Genomic DNA, 11,502 nt, shown 5'->3' with positions numbered 1-11,502 from the left:
ACGCCGTCTCCGTTAGGCAATAACTCCCACCCCCTCCCCCCAGCCCTTGGTAACCTCCGAACTACTTTCTAATTCTATGAATTTGCCTCTTCTACACATTTCATAACCATGGGATCGGACATTTGCCCTTTTCTGTCTGGATTCTTCTGCTTCATATGATGCGGTCAAGTTCATCCGTGCTAAGGTGTGTGTGCGGACTCTGATCCTTCCTTTTGTTTGTTTGTTTGTTTTTGAGAGAGAGAGAGAGAGAGAGAGAGACAGCACCTGAGCAGGGGAGGGGCAGAGAGAGAGGAAGACAGAATCCCAAGCAGGTTGTGAGCGATTAGCACAGAGCCCGATGTGGGGCTGGAGCCCACGAACCACGAGATCAAGACCTGAGTGGAGACCAAGAGCTGGACTCTTAACTGGGTGAGCCACCCAGGCGCCTCACGTCATTGCTTCTTGAGGCCGAGGCCAAGTCCCTTACGTGGACAGGACACACCTGCTCGTCTGCCCCCGTGAAAGGCGCCCCGCTTGTGTCTCCTCTGCGGAGACACAGGTAACACCACTGCGAACACAGGTGTCCGCATCTGTTCGAGGCCTTGCATTCGGTTCTTGGGGGTGTGGACCCAGAAGTGGCTGGATCTAGAACCCCCCCTTCTCTTTCAACACATTTTTAATCTTCGGAGAAAAAAAAGGTTCTGTCTCCCTTCCCTCATGGGCCTGTGGCGAATCTGTGGCGGTGGGAGATGTCGGGAAGCTGCTGCCGCAGGGGGGGAGGTGGCCACGCAGCCGCAGCCGGGAGCCAGGCCAGCGGGGGGGGGGGGGGGGCCTGCAGGCAGCAGTGTGGACCAGCCTGCATCTCGGTCTCGGCTCTGACCCTCTCCCTTCCAGCCCTGCCCAACCCAGCCCAGCGGAGACTCCTCACTCTGTGCCTCGGTTTCCCCGTCTGTCGAAGGTGGATAGAGCAGCATGCCCCCATCAGGAGGCGTGGAGTGTGGAGGCGGGCACTGCACGGAGCCCCTCATCGGCCACCAGTCAGCAGCGCTTGATGTCAGCCTTGTGATGCCCAGCCTCCCTCTGGGGAAGATGGGCCACGGCAGGCTGGCCCTGGCCCACCCGGACCGGGCCCAGGGCCTCAGGTGCTCTGTCAACGCTGTGTCCAGCTCATTTACTCCCCCTAAACCATTCCCAAGGGACGCCAGGCAGGGTGGGCCTCCCAGCCGGCTGGGAAGTAGACCCGGAAGCCTGGAGGAGGGCAGGAGCGGCCAGGAAAAGGTGGAGAGCAGAGGGCGCGGGCCTCCCCCCTTCCTCTCTGCCAGACCCACTGGCTCATCCAGCCCGGGTGACAGAAGGGAGCTCCGGCTGGCCAGCCGCCCAGGGGAGGAGGCTGTTTGCGTCCTGTGGTTCTGGCCAGCAGGGGGCGCCCTCTGCATTCCGCCCTCACCCTGGCTTTTCCAGCAGGGCACCAGGGACTCTGCCTTGGTCCTCAGTCCCCTCGGGGCTGAAGGAGGGATGGGCCTGCCCCCAGGCTGGACTGCCTGACACGATCCACAGACCCAGAAAAATGTTTTAAATGCATGATTTCTTTTACATGTGTCAGAAAAAACAACCAACACATCACGCCTTCAATTTCACAGATATTAACCCTTGGGACAAGATCAGGTAGAAAAAGAAGCCTGTGAAATTCCAGGAGGGGTGTGGGATGAGCGGTGGCACAGGGTCTGGGGACAGTCCGGCTGCTGTGACTCAGGTTTGGGATGTGCACTCCCGCCCCCAGCACGCAGGGGCCTGGTTGGTCCCGAGCCACGGGGGGAGCAGAGGGGAGGGCCCCCCATGGGGCCTGAGGGAGCCCCTCCACCAGCCCCGCCTGCAGGTGCACTGAGGAGCCTGGCCCCTCCCCGCAGGTCTTTCCTGTCTGGCAGGAGCCTTGGCTGGCGGGCCACAGGCTGGGCGGTGACTCATAGCTGGCCGGGGCCCATGTGCCCTGCGCCCTGCCCCGGGGTGAAGTGAGGAACCTGACCAGGCTCCAGCACAGATGGGAAACCCCACCCCGGGGCCCGAGGGGGGACAGGTGTGGCTGGGCTGCGGCCTCCCTCCCACACCCACACAGGCCTGGGGCCAGGGCGGCCGAGCCCTGCCCTGCGGCTTCTGCACACGGACCCCGCAGCTGCCGCTCCCCAGGCCCGCCCCAGATCCAGGCTCAGTCCTCTGGCCCGGATCCAGGCTCAGTCCTCTGGCACTTAGCTGGGGTGCGGGGAGCCCTTGGAAACGGGCTCCAGCTCCAGCTAGCTGTGTGGCCTCAAGAGAGCTACGTGTCTCTCTGGGCCTCCGTATGGGGCTTTGGGGGGGCCTGCTGCTCAACAAGCATCACAGGGGACCCCGAAGGCTCCTCCGCCACCCCCATCGCTCGCTCTGACCTGGAGCAGAGGGGCGTAGGCTTCCAGGCCCTGGGGGCACCTCCTCCCTGGCGGAGGGGGCCGGGACCACTCGGGGTGGGGCGGTCTCGCTCCCAGGGGAGCCCTCCTTCTCGAGCTGCCCTGGGAGCCCATCAGCCTCACCCAGGAGTAGCGCCTGATTCTTCCGTCCCCCTCTTCCACCCCCGATGGCTGGGGGAGAGGGGGTCCAGGCAGCAGGAGAGGCCTGTCCTGCCTGGCCCAGGCGACAAGGACACCCAGCCTCTCTAGGGAGCTGCTGGGGCCTCACAAAGGAGATGTGATTAGGGGCTGGGAACAAATTCCCAGCAGAGCAAAGAGCAGACGCTGGTGGGCCGGGCCGTGCAGATGGGGCCTGGGGGACTAAGATATGGGACCCGGGCTGCGTGGGGAACAGTGTGGGAGACGGCTAGTGCCTGCCGCTGCTGGGGTGCAGCAGGGCTGTGTCCCAGGCCCAGCTTCCCTGGCTCCTCCCTCTCTGGCCGGGGGACTTCACTCCTATACTCTGGCCTCACGGCGACATGGTGATGGCAGTCCTGAGAAGGGGAGGGCAAGACGTACATGAAGGGCAGGGGGCTTAGAGCCTCCCAGCCCCCAGCCCAAGTGCCGCAGAAAGATTGGGGTCTGAATTTGCAGTCAGAGTCCTGCATTCCAGGCCCACCCATCATCAGAGACACAGGAGTCCTTGCCTGGCGCCCGCTGACCACTGCCAAGGGATGGGCACTCGGATGCAGGGGTGCTGCTGGCTCCAGGGGGCCAAGCAGAGCCTGGTGCCGTGGGCAAGGTGCGCCCAGGAGTAGAGGGAGATAATCCTTGGGTGGGCCTGGGGCCACTGCCAGCTTGGAGGTGGAGGCCGTGATGTGAGCCAGCCGCCTGTCCCTCCCCATGCCTGGAGCTCCCGGGCCCCCAGGCGGTGAGAGGCTGCAGACAGTGGACAGGCCAGGCCTGGAGGCTGGACCCAGAGCCCCTTCCTTGCCTCTGCCCCCACCCTGCCTGGGTCCCCCGGTAACCCCAGCAGGTCCGTTGCTTGCTCGCTGGTGCAGGATCTCACTCACACACAGGAAAAAAAAAAACAAAGGAGGAGGAAAGGCAAACTCTGGTGAGCTGGGCCTCGAGCAGCCCAGGGGGAGTCTGAGGGGGGCTCCGCAGGCAGACTGGGGGCTCAGAGCGGCAGAAGAGAGGCTGCAGTCAGCCCGGTACTCCAATGAGCAAAGGCAGCCAAGGCTCCCTGGTGCAACTTGCCTCATGAAAATGCAGAAGGCCCCGGGGGTGTCCGTGCCTCAGTGGGCTGACTGGGCCCTGGACCCCAGGGGCCCAGAGCAGCCTGCCCGGGGCCGTGGAGTGCAGGGTGTGTAAGTTCTGGGGGGACCCACATCAGCCAGACGAGCCACGCATCCTCTCTGAGCCGGTTCTCTCTTGTGTGGTTTGCACTTGGCCAGCAGGAGCCGACCCAGGCCAGGCCGTGCGGGGCCCCGAGGGAGCCAGGGAGCCGTCCAAGGCTGGAGCGGCCCCACCCCCCTGCAAGGGTGCGGGTGCCTGTGCTCTGGCGCCGTCTGAGGGCATCCCTGTGGGGAGGTGTCTGGGCAGCTGCGGCCTGGAGCCGGACGCTGGGGAGGACCTGGTCCCCGAAGCCCCGAGAGGCCGCCGCGGGGGAGAAGCAGGCAGGGAGGCCGAGGCTGTGGCCCGCCCGGCTCCCCCAGCTGTCTCACTTACCAGGATAAGACTCTTCTGCCTGTGTCGCTGCGAGGGGCAGGCGAGGTGTGCCGAGCGCCGTGGCCCCGTGCGCAGGGAGGTCACCTTGAGCCACGGTGTCCCCAGCTTAGTCTTTCTTGGCCTCAGCTTCCTATTTAAGACAGAGTTCAGGGGCGCCTGGGTGGCTCAGTCGGTTGAGCGGCCGGCTTCGGCTCAGGTCAGATCTCATGTTTGTGGGTTCGAGCCCCTTGGGCTTGAGCCTGTGACCCTCAGATCAAGAGCCAGGGGGGCTCAGTCGGCGAAGGGTCCGACTTCGGCTCAGGGCGTGATCTCACAGTGTGGGTTCAAGCCTCGCATCAGGCTCTGAGCGGACAGTGAGGAACCTGCCTGAGATTCTCTTTCTCTCTGTCTTTCTCTCAAAATAAATAAATAAACGTCAAAAGAGAGAGAGAGGGAGAGAGCGAGAAAGCGCGCCAGTTGGACGACTGAGGGAACCAGGCACCGCCCCCAGCGGCTCTTTTTAAAAACCTGCCGTGCCGTCCGCTCCCTCGCCTCCCTTTATAGAAAACTGCTGAGCTCTGTGCGAGTGAGTCGCAGATGCTGTGACCTTCCCTCCAAAATACTTGGGCGCTGAACGGGTAGGCATCTAACAGGTGGCATCCACTGTCCAAGAAGGGCTTTCTGACATCATCACGCCCAGGAAACGAACCTGGCACCAACTACTAGGTCCTACCCTGCGCCTACACAAAATCCCCGCTTCTGCCCATGATCCCTTCCAGCGGACCCCCAATCCCGGGGTCCAGGACCCTACTCGGGCACTGCGATCACTCGTCCCCCGTCTTTAACCTGCCTTCCTGGAAAACGGGCACCACAGCTTTTCGTCCTTTCCACCACCGACCTTTTGAAAGCCTCCAGAGTGCTGCTCTGAAGGACGTCTTAGGGGGGTTCTTTATTCTTCCCTGTGGCTCAGCTCCGGTCAAGCATCCTGCACGAGAGCATCACACAGGTGACACTGCGAGCCTCTTGGAGGAAACTGAGGCTCTGACAGGTGGAGTGAGTAGGTCAACGCCACTGGCCTCGCATCTGCCGCTGCAGGGGCTCCGAGGGCGCTGTCGGCCACACCCAGGTCCCACCGCCTCCGTCGCTCATGGATCTGTCCTTATGTGGATCCAGGGCTCCTCCGGGTGACACCTGCCTGCCGTGTCACCTCTGAGCTGAGCTGAGGGGCCCGCAGGGAGCAGGCAGGAGGACCTGGGATGGCTCGAAGTGAGGGGCCGAGTGCCTGAGGGCCGAGGGGCGTGGGGCTCCGGCCAGGGCTCCTCCGGGGGCTGGGAGCCGAGCAGCATCAGGGAAATCCAGACGGGATTGCACACCCTTACCCTGAGCAGGGTCTCAAGGAGGATCAAAGGATATGGGCCAAGGGCCTCCGGGCACAGGGTAGGACAATCCGGAAGGAAGGCGGAAGCAGCCCAGATTCCTGGCTCTGCCTTTCGAAGCTGCCAGGGCCCAGGAAGGAGTGGGAGGGATGAGGGGTCTAGGGGGGGAGGGTATCATTGATTTCCCAAGCTTTTCTCTGACAGATTCCCGAAGGTGCCGTGGCTGGAAGAGAAAGGAGTCGCTGGGCTCTAGGCCATCAGCTCAGCGTGCGCATCGGATCTGCAGAGGCCCTGGAAGGGCCCCCCTGAAGGGAGGTGTGGGGACGCCGGTTGCAGGAGTGGCAGGGCTAGGGACATCACTCTCCTGGGGAGGGGGGCCACGGGAGAGGGCATCCTGGAGCCCAGGGCGGGCAGGAGCCGTGAGAGCTGCGGCCCGAGCTGGGGTGAGGGGTGCACAGCCCTCTCTACCCCTGCAGGCCACGGGACCGGCAGCCGCCCCCCTCCCCTCCACCGGCATACACTGCAGGTGAGGCAGTGCCTACGATCCGGGCCCATCAGGCCTGCAGCTCAAATTGATAAACAAGCATGGACCAGATTCCATTTCAATGAAAGCATCACCAAACAGCAGATCCCAAGCCCCAGGATGGGGGTCTGGGGGCCAATGGCCCCCACTAGGGCCCGTTCCCGCACCTGTCAGGGAAGAGAGGTGCATTCCGCTGTCCCCCCGAATTCTCAGGTCTCCCCTGCAGACCCCGCCCTCTGAATGTCCACCGTGCGACATGGGGACGGCCATCCAGGGGCTGGGAAGGGGCCGGGGAGGACAGAGGCCTGCTAGGCCTGGAGCCTGGGGATGGGTTGTGGATTGTCAAGGTTCCTGGCTGCGTGTGGGTCTCGAATGGATGAGGACCAGTGGGGAGAAAGGCAGGCTCAGGGAGGCCAGAGTGGGGCAGTGATGCATAAGGGACCAGGCTGACAGGGGGCCTTTGAGCTGGAGACGTGACATCGGAGGCAGGACGAGCAGGACTTGGTGTAACCAGAGGCTAGGGGTGGGCAGGAGAGAGCCCGCCTGCACCCCTCTGCTCCCAGGCTTCTGCCTCGCCTCCACCCCAGGGTGCCAGGATGGCGATGTCTGCAAAGTACCCCGAAGCCCGTCAAGGCTTCTCCCAGCTGTCCCGAGGCCGGGACACCATTACTGGCAGTGACCGAGGCGGGCCCAGCCTGTGCACTGAGGCCTCGGTCATGGGGGGCGGGGCGGGGGCGCGGGGGGTGCAGGAGTGGCCCTGAGCAGGGGGGCTCCTGTGCTGACCTGACCGGGGCACCCGCTGCAGGTCTGTGGGACAGAGAGTGGTCCATCTGGAGGATGGTACCCTCTTTCCTAGCGATGTCCCCGCGGTGGAGCTTCCCCCGGGCCCCCCGACACCCAGGGCTCACTCCAGGCCCCAGAGCTGTGCAGCGAGGCATGAGCCTCTTTGCCCTCAGAAGCAGCCCACCCAGCCTGCCCAGCCTAGGAAGTCAGGTCAGCTGTGCAGCTCAGGGCCAGAGACACAGGCCCAATGGGAGGAGGGACCCATCGGGTGCCCTGCCTCGACGTTGATTTTAATTAATCTTCAGTATGTCATGTGTTGTACAAAGGCAGGCTTCCCAGTCAGACAAAACTGGCTCAAATCCTGCTGTGTGGCCTCGAGTAAGTTACTGAACCTCTCTGTGCCTCTGGTCTTCAACTTTAACGTGATGTCCATGGCAGGGCAGCCATGGGGACCCACAGGGACAAAGCTGTAAGTGCAGCGAGTGCAGGCATGGGCCAGAGCCGGTACCTTTCTTCTTTCTCCCTCTCCTAGCCCGGGTCCGTGTGGCCTCTGGACCAAGCAGTCCGGCGCTCCGCCAGGGTGACGGGGGTGACAGGGCTGGTGTGCGGCAGGCCACCCGAAGCACACCAAGGCCAGCGCCGCTTGGGGAGAGAGAGCGGTGGCTGGTCCCTGCACCTGCCAGGTGAGTGAAGGCCCGTCAGCAGAGGCCGCTGGCCGGGAGCCCAGGCCAGGGGCACAAGGGGGCCTTGCTGGGTTCTCGCCTGCCGCTGCTGCTCAGCACCACCCGCCCCTCCATCGTTTCCTGGCCCCTCCGGCTCCATTCTGGTTCCAGTTCGGCAGCATGGAGGCGTTGGTGGGCTGGACTTGGAGGCGGGCCACATCCCAGGCCCTCCCTTCTCATGTCTCTGCAGGGAAGAGGCCGGGAAGCCCTGTCTCCCAACCCCCTACCCCTGTCTGCCCTCCTCTGAGTGTGCCAGCTCTGTCTCAGCAGGCAGCGTGCGCCCCAAGGGGGCCAAGGAAACCACCTTCACACCGGGCAGACCTCACCCACCCCCACAGTCCGTCCACCGTCCACAAACGCTTTCTGTGTGAGGAGCACCCCCCGCCCACCGCCTCCCAGTACTGACCTGTGGCCCATCCAGGCCTGCCGGGCGGTCGTTGGCCTGCCTGGGTCAGAACCGTCCAGGGTGCTTGCCGCTCATACCCACGCCTCCCAGGCTGCTCTCCAGGGTAGGACTGGGCCGTCGGTTTTCACCAGGGACCCTGAGCAGCCCTGCATCACCACAGCTCTCAGAAGGTCCTGGAGGCCCAGCGGAGCAGCCAGCACAGTGGCCGTTGAGGACCCTGCTGTCGGCGCCGTGCCCTCCCCACTCCTGGGGCTGCGGAGGCCCGAGCGGAGGCCTGCTCTTCGGGAGTGGTAACCCCCTACGCCACCCCGACAGGACAGGCCCTGTCCAGCCCCGAGCCCTTGAATGCAAGGAAAGGGGCGCTGCCTCTTTATAGGATGGGGGTCTGGGGGTGAGGTCTTCAAGCACCAGGCACCCTCTGCCTTGACTGGACCAGTAAACCCATGGTCACTGGTCTCCAACCACCCAGCCCCCCGCCACCCACAGCCTGGAGGTCTCTGGACTCCAATCTGGGCTCCCTTCTTCCCACCTCTCTCTAGTGAAGGTCTCTTCCTTGTAAGAGACGCTGGCTAAGAGCACCCCAGAAGACTTCATCAGGCCCGGGTCACACAGCAAGCGACCCGGGGTGGGGGCGGGGTGCAGGGACGGCTCAAAGCCTTCCGAAGCGCCCACACGGTTGCGGTGGCTACATCTGAGCACTGAGACTGCAGAGCCCCTAAATTGCGCGAGGGTCTCCTGCCCCCAGAAGGCCTTGTTCATGCTAATGGCTTTTCAGGGGTCCTGGTGCACTCAGGCCCCCTCCTCCCAGCTGGCATGATTAGCAAGGAGTTCAACATCAGGGAAATTATTAATTTCCATCCTCAAGTTTACTTCTGGGGAAGTTTGCCAATTAACTCAGCAAGCTAGGGTGCCCAGAGTAAAAGGGACAGGCGGGCAGAGACCCAGGACAGTCCTTGTGAGGGGCATGTGGGGGAGCAGGTGTAGACTCCATGACCCTCAGGGACTTGGAGGGCCACCCCCAGCCCCTGCCCACCCACGGCTGCTCGCAAGGGGCAGGCGGGCAAGGCTGCCTGCTCTTCTGGGCCACGGCGGCTGCTAACACGTGTGTGCGTGTGTGCGTGTGTGCGTGTGGGGGGGAGCCTGGGTGACAGGCTGGGCCGGGGCCCTGGCCCTTACAGTGTGCACGTGTGAACGACAAAACAGACAGTTTAGCACCAGGTCTGGACGGCAGGAGCTGGTGGCCTTGGATCCTGTGACAACCAGGGCTAGAGAGTGCTTCAGGGTTTCAGATGTCCTGCCGGATGGTCTCCAGTCCTGGTCCTACACGTCCTTTCTTTCCCTCTTTTGTGCAAAGCCAAGCCCCTCCACCTCAATGCTGGGTTCCACTCCGGTAGCCTTGGCTACCAACTCTCGTGGGTCCCCCGAGGTGGCTCTGGCCTTGCCCTGCAGTCTGTGCATGGGCCGGGGACGGTGTGCAGGGGTGCTGGCCTTGCCCTGCAGTCTGTGTATGGGCCGGGGACGGTGTGCAGGGGTGCAGTAGGAAAGCAAGGGGACACACCTGCAGGGGCATCTGCCCTCAGGCCTTGGCAGTGCAGATAAGGCCGCTGGGCCTCCAGAGGCTTCGGAAATGGGAATGCGATCCTCCCACAAGGCCAGGAGAAGGGGGGCTGAGCCAAAGTAGGGCTCCCGGCGGTGGGGGGAGCACCCAGCAGGCTGCTTCTGGACCCGGCAAACCCACCCTGCTTCCCATGGGAGGGGTGGGGGACCCCTGTACCCAAGGTCCCAGGGCCCCCGGGGGACAGCCGTACCCAGAAAGCTTCCAGACCTCTGGCTCAGGCCGGCTCCGCAGCGCCCAGGAGCAGAAAGACAACGCCTCAGAGTGACTTTTCACTGCTTTTTAATTTTTTATTTAATTAATTTATTTAGAAAACCTTTTCATAAATGTTTATTTTTGAGAGAGAGATAGAGAGACAGAGCTTGCGCAGGGAAGGGAGACACAGAATCGGAAGCAGGCTCCCGGCTCTGAGTTGTCAGCGGGGAACCCAACATGGAGCTTGAACTCAGGAACCCAGAGATCCTGTCCTGAGCCGAATTCAGACACTTAACAGACCAAGCCGCCCGGGTGCCCCTCACCGCTTTTTTAAAAAGGCAGCCCACAATATTCCGCCAGCCTAAGGCCGAGGCCTTCGGGCGCAGCGTCCTCTGTGCCTCTTGCTGCCCCCGGCCAATTTCGGCGCCTCCGCTCCGTGTCCCTCCAGTGCAGGGGCTGCGGCCCCTCCGGCGACCCCCTAGCTGCCCCCATCAAACCCTAGAAGTACTTAAAAACGTAAATTAAAATAAATTGCATTTTTAAATCGTAAGTAGGGGCCATTTTATCGCTTTTATTGCATAACAACCATTAATGAAGTATAGTCCTGCCGCCTTAATTGCCTAGAGACTAAAGTTCAGCTCCTGTTGTCCACGCAGACTGTGGGGCGCTGGGTGTCACGTCCACGCACCTGGCGGAATGCAAGCACATATGAATTTATGGGCAGAATGAGAGGCTTCAGGAAGGTCCTGGAGACTCCAGATGGAGCCCCCGCCTCCCGAGTGATGCATCAGGGGGTCCTGGGAAGACAGACCTCCGTGGATGGGGAAGGAGGGGTGGGGGCAGAGACCTCCCACTCTCTTTCCTGACCTAGGAGGGCAAGAGACGGTTGTTTAAGGGTCCTGGCAGCCCCCCACACTCAGCCCCAGTGACAGAAAAGCAGACTGGGACTGACCTGGCAAGGCTGATACCGGAGGCCCAGATCAGCCACACACCACGAGACCCGCTGGCTATCCTGGCCCCTCGTGGGCACGGCCACTCTCCTGGGCCTCTTCTGCCGCTATGGAGGCGGCCAGGAGGGCCAGAACCCCCTCCTCTTTCTGCACTATGCACCAGGAGTCTGCAGGGGTGAAGCTGAAAGCCAGTAAAAGCTGCAGTTGGCAACTGAGCTCCCCAATCTCCCCCTTCCCCCCAGCAGCTCCGGTGAACACACAAGTGCGGTCCTCTTAAACCCTCCTTTCAACCTTGGGGTTGGGGTGCAGCCTAAGTGCCCAAATGAGAGAGGGACGGAGTGCGGACTCCATCCCAAGTGCCCCCCACCCGGCCCCCAAGGCCCCAGGCCCATTAATCTTTAACTGCCTCTGGGCTATCACTGACCCTGAAAGCAAACAGGAATGATTCCTGGGGAGGGGACACTCTGGTCAGGGGCCAGGTGGGAAGGCTCTACCTCATCCCCCAGGATCTCCTCGGTTGGAGAAGGCCACTTTCTCCAGTTCAGAGCCCTGGGGCTCCCAGGGGTAGGTAGATTTTGAAGCCGGAGCTGACCACCCAGCAGGGGTTTGAGGTAGGGGCAGGGCAGGTCCCCACTGTTAGCGGAGGTCCCCGCAGCAGCAGAAAGCAGGGGAGGGGGCGCTTCCTCCAGAAATCCGACGGGCTATTGTTACACTTTCTGAGGCCAGGGAATTTTTCCAGGAGGTTGTGACAACCCAAAAAAATAATAATAACGCCCCTCCCCCAGCAGCAGAAATTCTGGAGAAAACAGCTGCTGCCGTGATCGGG

Source organism: Suricata suricatta, chromosome 17 (assembly GCF_006229205.1).
Source record: "Suricata suricatta isolate VVHF042 chromosome 17, meerkat_22Aug2017_6uvM2_HiC, whole genome shotgun sequence".
NCBI classification, from domain to species: domain Eukaryota; kingdom Metazoa; phylum Chordata; class Mammalia; order Carnivora; family Herpestidae; genus Suricata; species Suricata suricatta.
The sequence above is the reverse complement of the archived record's forward strand: the minus strand, read 5'-3'. Positions refer to the sequence as shown.